Source organism: Hyperoodon ampullatus (genome assembly GCF_949752795.1).
Source record: "Hyperoodon ampullatus genome assembly, chromosome: 9".
NCBI lineage: Eukaryota > Metazoa > Chordata > Mammalia > Artiodactyla > Ziphiidae > Hyperoodon > Hyperoodon ampullatus.
Window position 1 is genome coordinate 85,352,213 of NC_136922.1, and position 12,184 is coordinate 85,364,396.

A 12,184-nucleotide genomic window follows, 5' to 3' on the forward strand; every position below is an offset into this window, starting at 1 on the left:
GGCTGAGTAATATTCCACTGTATAGATGTACCACATCTTCTTTATCCATTCATTTGTCGATGGGAATTCAGGTTGCTTGTATGACCCAGCTATTGTAAATAGTGCTGCAATGTATATTGGGTGCATGTGTCTTTTTGAATTATGGTTTTCTCTGGGTATATGCCCAGGAGTGGGATTGCTGGGTCATATGGTAATTCTATTTTTAGTTTTTTAAGGAATCTCCATACTGTTGTCCACAGTGGCTGTATCAATTTACATTCTCACCAAAGTGCAAGAAGGTTCCCTTTTCTCCACACCCTGTCCAGCATCTGTTATTTGTAGATTTTCTGATGATGCCCATTCTCACTGCTGTGAGGTGATACCTCGTTGTAGTGTTGATTTGCATTTCTCTAATAATTAGTGATGTTGAGCAGCTTTTCATGTTTCTCTTGGCCATCTGTATGTCTTCTTTGGAGAAATGTCTATTTACGTCTTCTGCCCATTTTTTCATTGGGTTGTTTGTTTTTTTAATATTGAGCTGCATGAGCTGTTTATATATTTTGGAGATTAATCATTTGTCTGTTGATTCGCTTGCAAATATTTTCCAACATTCTGAGGGTTGTCTTTTCGTCTTGTTTATAGTTTCCTTTGCTGTGCAAAAGCTTTGAAGTTTCATTAGGTCCCATTTGTTTATTTTTATTTCTACTTCTCTAGGAGGTGGGTCAAAAAGGATCTTGCTGTGATTTATGTCATAGACTGTTCTGCCTATGTTCTCCTCTAAGAGTTTTATAGTATCTGGCCTTACATTTAGGTCTCTAATCCACTTTGAGTTTATTTTTGTGTATGGTGTTAGAGAGTGTTCTAATTTCATTCTTTTACATGTAGCTGTCCAGTTTTCCCAGCACCACTTATTGAAGAGACTGTCTTTTCTCCATTGTATATTCTTGCCTCCTTTGTCATAGATTAGTTGACCATAGGTGCATGGGTTTATCTCTGGGCTTTCTATCCTGTTCCATTGATCTATATTTCTGTTTTTGTGCCAGTACCATATTGTCTTGATTACTGTAGCTTTGTAGTGTAGTCTGAAGTCAAGGAGTCTGATTCCTCCAGCTCTGCTTTTTTCCCTCAAGATTGCTTTGGCTATTCAGGGTCTTTTATGTCTCCATATAAATTTTAAGATTTTTTGTTCTAGTTCTGTAAAAAATGCCACTGGTAATTTCATAGGGATTGCATTGAATCTGTAGATTGCTTTGGGTAGTACAGTCATTTTCACAATGTTGATCCTTCCAATCCAAGAACATGGTATGTCTCTCCATCTGTTTGTGTCATCTTTGATTTCTTTCATCAGTGTCTTATAGTTTTCTGAGTACAGGTCCTTTACCTACTTAGGTAGGTTTATTCCTAGGTATTTTATTTTTTGTTGCAGTGATGAGTGGGATTGTTTCCTTAATTTCTCTTTCTGATCTTTCATTGTTAGTGTATAGAAATGCCAGAGATTTCTTTGCATTAATTTTGTATCCTGCAATTTTACCAAATTCATTGATTAGATCTAGTAGTTTTCTGGTGGCATCTTTAGGATTCTCTACGTATAGTATCATGTCATCTGCAAACAGTGACAGTTTTACTTCTTCTTTTCCAATTTGTCTTCCTTTTATTTCCTTTTCTTCTCTGATTCCTGTGGCTAGGACTTCCAGAAGTATGTTGAATAATAGTGGCAAGAGTGGACATCCTTGTCTTGTTCCTGATCTTAGAGGATATGCTTTCAGCTTTTCACCATTGAGAATGATGTTTGCTGTGGGTTTGTCGTATATGGCCTTTACAATGTTGAGGTAGGTTCCCTCTATGCCCACTTTCTGGAGAGTTTTTATCATAAATGGGTGTTAAATTTTGTAAAAGGCTTTTTCTGCATCTATTGAGATGATCATATGGTTTTTATTCTTCAATTTGTTAATATGGTGTATCACATTGATTGATTTGCCTATATTGAAGAATCCTTGCATCCCTGGGATAAATCCCACTTGATCATGGTGTGTGATCCCTTTAATGTGTTGTTGGATTCTGTTTGCTAGTATTTTGTTGAGGATTTTTGCATCTATATTCATCAGGGATATTGGTCTGTAATTTTCTTTTTTTGTAGTATCTTTGTCTGGTTTTGGTATCAGGGTGATGGTGGCCTCGTAGAACGAGTTTGGGAGTGTTCTCTCCTCTGCAATTTTTTGGAAGAGTTTGAGAAGGATGGGTGTTAGCTCTTCTCTAAATGTTTGATAGAATTCACCTGTGAAGTCATCTGGTCCTGGACTTTTGTTTGTTGGAAGATTTTTAATCACAGTTTCAATTTCATTACTTGTGATTGGTCTGTTCATATTTTCTATTTCTTCCTGGTTCAGTCTTGGAAGATTATACCTTTCTAAGAATTTGTCCATTTCTTCAAGGTTGTCCATTTTATTGGCATAGAGTTGCTTGTAGTAGTCTCTTATGATGCTTTGTATTTCTGCAGTGTCCATTGTAACTTCTCTGTTTTCATTTCTAATTTTGTTGATTTGAGTCCTCTCCCTCTTTTCAGTTATTTATTTATTTATTTATTTATTGGCTGCATTGGATCTTCGCTGCTATGCGCAGGCTTTCTCTAGTTGTGGCGAGCGTGGTCTACTCCTTGTTGCGGTATGCAGGCTTCTCATTATGGTGGCTTCTCTTTGCTGTGGAGCACAGGCTCTAGGCACACGGGCTGCAGTAGTTGTGGCTCGCAGGCTCTAGAGCACAGGCTCAGTAGTTGTGGTGCACAGGCTTAGTTGCTCTGTGGTATGTGGGATCTTCCTGGACCAGGGATCGAACCCATGTCCCCTGCATTGGCAGGCAGATTCTTAACTGCTGCGCCACCAGGGAAGTCCCTAAAGTCTATTTTATCTGATATGAATATTGCTACTCCAGCTTTCCTTTGATTTTCATTTGCATGGAATATCTTTTTCCATCCCCTCACTTTCAGTCTGTGTCCCTACGTATGAAGTGGGTCTCTTGTAGACAGCATATATATGGGTCTTGTTTTTGTATTCATTCAGCAAGCCTGTGTCTTTTGGTAGGAGCATTTAATCCATTCACATTTAAGGTAATTATTGATATGTATGTTCCTATTACCATATTCTTAATTGTTTTGGGTTTGTTTTTGTAGGTCGTTTTCTTCTCTTGTGTTTCCCACTTAGAGAAGTTCCTTTAGCATTTGTTGTAGAGCTGGTTTGGTGGTGCTGAATTCTCTTAGCTTTCACTTATCTGTAAAGCTTTTGATTTCTCCATCAAATCTGAATGAGATCCTTGCCAGGTAGAGTAATCTTGGTTGTAGGTTCTTCCCTTTCATCACCTTAAATATATCGTGCCACTCCCTTCTGACTTGTAGAGTTTCTGCTGAGAAATCAGCTGTTAACCTTATGGGAGTTCCCTTGTATGTTATTTGTCGTTTTTCCCTTGTTGCTTTTAATAATTTTTCTTTGTCTTTAATTTTTGTCAATTTGATTACTATGTGTCTTGGCATATTTCTCCTTGGTTTTATCCTGCCTGGGACTCTCAGGGCTTCCTGGACTTGGGTGGCTATTTCCTTTCCCATGTTAGGGAAGTTTTCGACTATAATCTCTTCAAATATTTTCTCGGGTCCTTTCTCTTCTCCTTCTGGGACCCCTATAATGCGAATGTTTTTGCATTTAATGTTGTCCCAGAGGTCTCTTAGGCTGTCTTCATTTCTTTTCATTCTTTTTTCTTTATTCTCTTCCACAGCAGTGAATTCCACCATTCTGTCTTCCAGGTCACTTATCCATTCTTCTGCCTCAGTTATTCTGATGTTGATTCTTTCTAGTGTATTTTTCATTTCAATTATTGTATCGTTCATCTGTGTTTGTTTGTTCTTTAATTTTTCTAGTTCTTTTTTAAACATTTCTTGCATCTTCTCGATCTTTGCCTCCATTCTTTTTCTGAGGTCCTGGATCATCTTCACTATCATTATTCTGAATTCTTTTTCTGGAAGGTTGCCTATCTCCACTTCATTTAGTTGTTTTCCTGGGGTTTTATCATGTTCCTTTATCTGGTACATTGCTCTCTGCCTTTTCATTTTGTCTATCTTTCTGTGAATGTGGTTTTCATTCCACAGGCTGCAGGACTGTAGTTTTTCTTGCTTCTGCTGTCTGCCCTCTGGTAGATGAGGCTATCTTAGAGCTTGTGCAAGCTTCCTTGCACAAGGAAGGGAGGGACTGGTGGTGGGTAGAGCTGGGTGTTGCTCTGGTGGGCAGAGTTCAGTAAAACTTTAATCTGCTTGTTTGCTGATGGGTGGGGCTGAGTTCCCTCCCTGTTGGTTGTTTGGCTTGAGGCGATCTGACACTGGAGGCTACAGGCTCTTTGGTGGTGCTAATGGCAGACTCCAGGAGGGCTCAGGCCAAGGAGTACTTCTTCCAGGTTCTGCTGCCAGTGTCCTTGCCCCGCAGTGAGCCACAGCCACCCCCCAGCCTCTGCAGGAGGCCCTCCAACACTAGCTGGTAGGTCTGGTTCAGTCTCCAATGGGGTCACTGCTCCTTCCCCCGGGGTCCTGATGCACACACCACTTTGTGTGTTCCCTCCAAGAATGGAGTCTCTGTTTCCCCTAGTCCTGTCAAAGTCTTGCAATCAAATCCCACTAGCCTTCAAAGTCTGATTCTCTGGGAATTCCTCCTCCCGTTGCTGGACCCCCAGGTTGGGAAGCCTGACGTGGGGCTCAGAACCTTCACTCCAGTGGGTGGACTTCTGTGGTATAATTGTTCTCCAGTTTGTGAGTCACCCATCCAGTGGTTATGGCATTTGATTTTACTGTGATTGCACCCCTCCTACTGTCTCATTGTGGCTTCTCCTTTGTCTTTGGATGTGGGGTATCTTTTTTGGTGAGTTCCAGTGTCTTCCTGTCAATGATTGTTCAGCAGTTAGTTGTGATTCTGGTGCTCTCACAAGAGGGAGTAAGCTCACGTCCTTCTACTCCACCATCTTGAAGCAATTTTCACATCTGAAATATTTTTGAGAATTGTTGTAAAGTCTATAGGCCGCAGGCACTGTGCCTGTTGTGACTAATGGATACAAGGCCCTGTTTAGTGAAAAATACTGTTAATGTTAATATTTAAGAGTATATCCTATCAGTCTCTCAATATATATAAATTTTTCACTGTTAACTTATATGGCCCATATAGTTTTACTTATTTATTTATTTGTTTGTTTGTTTATTTTTTGGGTGGCATTGGGTCTTCATTGCTGTGTGCGGGCTTTCTCTAGCTGGGGCAAGCGGGGGCTACTCTACCTTGCAGTGTGAAGGCTTCTCACTGCAGTGGCTTCTCTTGTTGCGAAGCATGGGCTCTAGGTGTGCAGGCTTAAGTAGTTGTGGCACGTGGGCTCAGTAGTTGTGGTGCACGGGCTTAGCTGCTCCACAGTATGTGGGATCTTCCCAGACCAGGGATTGAACCAGCATCCCTGCATTGCCAGGCGGATTCTTAACCACTGCACCACCAAGGAAGTCCTATAGTTTTATTCATTTATTTATTTAATAAATTCTATTTATTATTTATTTATTTATTTATTTTTGGCTGCATTGGGTCTTCATCGCTGTGCGTGGGCTTTCTCTAGTTGTGGCAAGTGGGGGCTACTCTTCATTGCAGTGCGCGGGCTTCTCACTGTGGTGGCTTCTCTTGTTGCGGAGCATGGGCTCTAGGCATGTGGGCTTCAGTAGTTGTGGCTCACGGGCTCAGTAGTTGTGGCTCGTGGGCTCCAGAGTGCAGGCTCAGTAGTTGTATGCTTGGACTTAGTTGCTCCGTGGCATGTGGGATCTTCCCAGACCAGGGCTTGAACCCGTGTCCCCTGCATTGGCAGGTGGATTCTTAACCACTGCGCCACCAGGGAAGTCCTGTAGTTTTAAATACTGTTTTTCCTACTGTGAATGGTTCATCCAGCATTTCCCAAACGGAGATTGGGGACAGAGGTTTATTGTGCCTTCAGGACTCTCTCTATATATAACACACACACATACACACACACTATCCAGGCTGCAGCCTCTGAGTGCAGGTTCTGGAACCACAAATCTGTGAGGTAGAAAGACGTAGAGATAGCTCATTTCCCTTAGTCCTGCATTTCACAGAAGAGGAAATTGAGGCCTGGTGAAGTGACTTGCCCCAGGTCAGTGGGTAGTTAGTGCCAGAAGCAGACTCAGAATTGAGATCCCTGGCCTAGACAGGGGTGAAGAAGCCACTGTTTGCCTCGGGTACCCTCTGCCCATGTTTCAGGGCTGGCTCTCCCCTCCATGGGCACCCTGCTCCGGTGCTCTGCACTGCCATAGCCCTCCCATGCCCTCCCACTTCCCACAGCTCCCGGGGCTCTTGCCCTGATTTCCCCATCTAAACTCACTCGGCTGTTTTCCCCTTATTGCCTATGTGTCATGGTCACAATGCTGCATAAGCAATTAATTTACAAAATGTTAGTAAGTTAAAATTTTTCTTCTAATGGTATAAATATCAGTTGCATATGGGAGGAAATTTGAGGAAAAAAAAAAAAGAAGCCCATAACCATATCACCCAGAAATGATCACTGTTAAAATGTTGTTGCACAATAAATACAAATAAATAGAACCAATCATTGAGCAGCTGTTCTTTTTTTAAAAATGTCAAATATCTGATATACAAAAATTATTATGCATTCATTCAATAAATATTTATTGAACACCTACTATATGCCAGACACTGCTCTGGGTTTAGGTATATATTAACTGACAAAATAGCCCAAGTCCTTGCCCTCAAGGAGCTACCTTCTAGTGAGGAAAGATAGACAATTAAATAGGAAATATAAAATAGGTTTGGCGGTGTTGAGTAATATGAAGAACAAATGAAGCAGAGTCAGGGAGATGGAGAGGGTGAGGGGTGTTGCTTTGTGTAGGGTGATTAGGAAGCCCTCCTTGAGAGATGACATTTGACGGGGTCCAGAAGGGAGGGAGAGAGTGAGTCCATGCATTCAACAGATATACATCGAATGATGTTTTAGACACTGAGTATACAGCAGAAAATAAGAGACTTTCCACCCTGGGCCATGGTCCTTCTCTTTACTGCAAGACACCTGCTCTATTCTACCCAATGGCTTGAAGACTGAATTGTTCAGGAAAGGAAGGTTGAGGAAAAGCCATGCTTAACATTTTAATAAAGACTTCAAAGGTCTAAAATTAATCAATATCTACCTTCCTCTTATATAAGAAGACATGCTCAACTTTCTCTGCTCACCAGTTCTTTCTTAAACCTTTACCATTTTTTTTTTTTAGTTCATCTTGCTGGTTTTATTTTGCCAAAGTAATCATTATCATTAAAAATGGTTTTAGGGCTTCCCTGGTGGCACAGTGGTTGAGAGTCCGCCTGCTGATGTAGGGGACACGGGTTCGTGCCCCGGTCCGGGAAGATCCCACATGCTGCGGAGCAGCTGGGCCCGTGAGCCATGGCCACTGAGCCTGTGTGTCCAGAGCCTGTGCTCTGCAACGGGAGAGGCCACTACAGTGAGAGGCCCACATACCAAAAAAAAAAAAAAAAAAAAAAATGGTTTTAAGTAGTCATTATTTGTTTAGATTTATTCATATGTTTTCTAAATGACTACTCACATTTTCTTGCATCTGACTATTTCCTTCTAAGGTTCAGTTTTCTTCTTAGGTACATGCTTCAAAAGTTTCCCTAATAAGGGTCTATAGCGAATTCCCTGGTGGTCCAGTGGTTAGGACTCCGCGTTTTCCTGTGAAGGCGCGAACTAAAATCCCACAAGATGTGTGGCGGGCCCCAAATAAATAAATAAATAAATAAATTTTAAAGGCTCTATAATGGTTAATTCTGTTTTTGTTTGTCATCTGAAGATATCTTTTTAAATAATTTTATACAGTTTAAAAGTTACTTTCCGAGAATAGATACATGCATATGTATGGCTGAGTCCCTTTGCTGTGCACCTGAAACTATCACAACATTGTTAATAGGCTATACTCCAATATAAAATAAAAAGCTAAAAAAAAAGCTACTTTCCATTTACAGTTATTGCAAAATATTGGCTATATTCCCCGTATGATACAATACGTCCTTGAGCCTGTCTTACACCCAACAGTTTGTACCTCCCACTCCCTCACCCCTATACTGCACACACACCCCTGCCACTGGTAACCACTAGTTTGTTCTCTGTATCTGAGTCTGTGAAGATGTCTTTAATTTGTCCTTCGTTTTAAAGAATAACACCTATTATTCAGATATAATTCGCATGCCAAAATTCACCCTTTTAAAGTGTACAATTCAGCAGTTTACAGAGTTGTGCAACCATCACCATTGTCTAATTTTAGAACATTTTCATCATCCTCAAAAAGCTGTCACTCCCCATTCCCCTCTCCCTCCAGCCCCTGGCAACCACTAACCTACTTTCTGTGTCTATGGATTTGCCTATTCTGGACATTTCCTGTATATGGAATCATGCAATAAGTGTCCTTTTGTGTCTGACTTCTTCATGTAGCATAACATTTTCAAGGTTCCTCCATATTGTAGCATGTATTAATACTTCATTTTTATGGCTAAATAATATTCCATTGTACCATATTTTATTTACCCATTCATCAGTTGATGTACATTTGGGTTGCTTCCATTTTTTAACTATTATGAATAATGCTGCTATGAACACTTGTGTACAGGTTTTTGTGTAAACCCATGTCTTCAGTTCTCTTGGGTATATTCTTAGCAGTGGAATTGATGGCTCATACGGTAACTCTATGTTTAACTTTTTGAGGATCTGTCAAATTGTTTTCAGCAGCAGCTGCACCATTTTACATTCCCAAGAGCAATGTATAAGTGTCCCGTTTTCTCCACATCCTCATCAACACTTGTAATTTTATTTTCTGCCATCCTAGTGGGTAGGAGGTGGTATCTCATTTTGTACATCTTATCTTGTGAGTTTGTTTTTTTTTTTTTTTTTTTTTTTTTTTTTTTTTTTTTTTTTTTTTGCGGTACGCGGGCCTCTCACTGTTGTGGCCTCTCCCGCTGCGGAGCACAGGCTCCGGACGCGCAGGCCCAGCGGCCATGGCTCACGGGCCCAGCCGCTCCGCGGCACGTGGGATCCTCCCAGACCGGGGCACGAACCCGCGTCCCCTGCATCGGCAGGCGGACTCTCAACCACTGCGCCACCAGGGAAGCCCTGTGAGTTTGTTTTAACACAAACTGTAGCATACTCTACACCCACTATACACTTGCTTTATCCATTTAATTTTGTGGAAATCATGTTCATATGTGCAAAACTACTTATTCTTTTTTGCTGGCTTCATGGTAACCCATTGTATGAACATGCAATCCTGCTACTGGTCATAGACTTAACCAGTCCCCTACTGATAAGCTCGCTGTTCTATTTTTTTCCCCCAATCTTTTGTTATTACAAAAAGTGCTGCAATGGCTGCCTCATATTCTATTCTTCACATGCAGGAGTTGCCTGTAATGATCATTCCTAGAAGTGGAATTCTAGATTAAAGGGCATGTGCATTCTTTTATTTTTATAGGTATTGCCAAATTGATTTCCATAGAGAGTGTACCAATTTATACTCATCAGCAATGTGGGCACATGTTCTTTAAATGGACCCAGGATCATAAGATCAAATTTCTGAAGCTAATGTATTCCTAGTATGTACTCCTGTGTTAGCCAACTATTGAATCACTTCTTTTGAGGGGCTTGGGGATAAGGATACACCTCATATGGAGTTTTCCTTGGTTAGCAGTTCCCAAGGAGGAGGTAGACCCTGAAGCAGGTTTGTCTTGGAGCTCTATCCACCCTTTGGTGGAACAGTGGGGACTCCCTGAAGATGCTGGGCAAGAAAATCATTTGTTCATTTATTCCTTCTATCAACAAATATTTATTGAAAGCCTCCAACGTGGTGCTAGGTGCTAGGATGGAATGAAAACAAAATCAGACTAGATACTCCTTGAATTGACGTTTTCAGGTTCTTGAAGGGTAGCAGACATTAACACAACTAAGAGTAAGGTAACAAACAGTGAGTGAAATGTATATCATGCTACTGGAGCCTGTAGCAAGGGCCTGAGGGTCAGCAAAGTGTTTCCAGAGGAAACATGTTTGAATTGAGATATGAAGGATGAATAAAAGACTAGCTAGAGGGAAGTCTCTTTTTCTTTTGGTGGAAAAAGCATGGTTAACACATAAAGAAAGGAGGTAATAATACCTACCTCATAGGGTTGTTATGAAAATTAACTTAAATAATTTATGTGCTGTATTTAGCAAAATGCTTAGCATGTCTGTTACTTGGAGAATGCTTATTTTGTTTCCACTGTTCCATTCAGTCATGAGGAATATTAAAATTCTAGATCCCCAAGCAAAGCATTGCCACCCTAATTATGTTCTTACTTCATTTTTCTCAATCAGCCAGTTCTGTCTCTTCCTCCATTTTTGGGCTCCCAAGCACTGCAGTAAATCTAGAACAGTCCACCTTAGAAGCTAATAAGATGAATAACTACTACTTACCTTGCCCTAATCTACACTAAGAACTTTACATCCATTATTTAAGCTAATCTTCATAACAATCTTAGTAGATAAGAACTATTACTACTCCCATTTTATAAATGAAGAAACCGAGGCAAGAAGAGCCCAAGGACAATACTTAGCAAATTGCAGAGCAGGATTCAAACTCAAGTCTGACTAATTTCTAACCACTACCCTACCATGACTTGGGTTGCTAGTTATCTTTCTTAGGTCTTGTTTACCCAACCAGGTGACAAGCGTATTTTAGGATAAGAACCCACCTTTATACTTTTTAGTAAAGCAAGAGCTAATATTTATTAATCATCTACTATGTGACACATACTTTACATGCATGATTTCAAATCCTCACAACAACTCTGTTTTATATATTATTTCCCCCATTTTACAGATTAGGAGACTAAGGCTCAAAGGGATTAATTAACTTGGCCAAGTTGGTGGAGACAGGACAAGAATCTTGATATAGGCAGGCCCGATACCTACCCAGAGATGATGGTCAATAGTATTTGTAGTTGATAGACGGGAAAGCACTGGGCTATATTCACCCAAACTCTGGTTGTTTCCATCTGGCATGATGTTTAGACAATGGCAGTGAATATGGGGGAGGGACTTGTTGGAGAGGTGCCCATCTCTTCCTTTGAGTTATGTAAAAATAAAATTTTAGAGCTCCCAATAAGCAGAGCCCAGAGGGTTATTGTGGAAGTCCTGTTTTCACTCACTGAACATAGTCTACTGTGAGCAAAGTCCCTCACTGGGAGTTTTGCAGTAGAGGATACAGATAATTTTAACACATACACAATGTTTTCTATGTGCCAGGCACCATTCTCAGTGCTTTATGTCGATTAACTCATTTAATTTCCAGGTGAGGACTGTTATTATCCCATATAACAACTGAGGAAACTAAAGTACTTAAAGGTTAAAGGATTCGCCCAAGGCCCCTAACTAGCAAGGGTGGGGGACACCCGGTAAGGTGATTTCAGAGCTGGAGCCTCTCCTAAATAACTGTGCAAGAGGAGAGCCACTGAGTCCAGCGAAAAAAAAGACGAAACTCTAGTACAATGAAGAGCCAAAAGATTCCTTCGGGCTGAGTAGAAAAGTTAATTTCAAAGTGCCTGCCTGCCTGCCTGCCTGCACGTCTCCGTCTCTAACGTTCTCCCTTCCCGGCGGCCTTTCCAGCCCCTCCTCCTCTGACAGCAGATTGAGCCAGGAAAGTAGGTTAAAGGTCGCAGCCGGAATTTGGCTCTTTCCCGACTCGTTTGGTCCCTTTTCCGCAGAGCACGCGGAGCCCGCAGAGACGAGGGAGTTCCTGGATTGTCATTCGTCCAGTCCAGGCACGCGGAACCGACAGTCCTAGAGCTCAGTGGACCTGCTAGAGTCACCAGCCCCCGAGCTTTAGCCCTCTCCCCTCCTCCTCCCCAGGAGGAAGGCAATGAAACCACGACAGCCTTCCGCGTGGACGTTCCTCCCCAGAGGGTGGTGGTTAATATGGCTTCCCAGCACCCAAATCTGGGCATAAAGTTGGACTGTGACCTCCTAGCTCTTTGGTTCAATCGCAAAGCATCCTCAAACTTCATTTAGTGGCCACAGTTTTAGACGAGGAAACTGAGACTGCGTGCAAAGGGACTCACTCAGCCACATGCAATTAAGCGCAGACACCAGGGCCAGGTGAGTATTT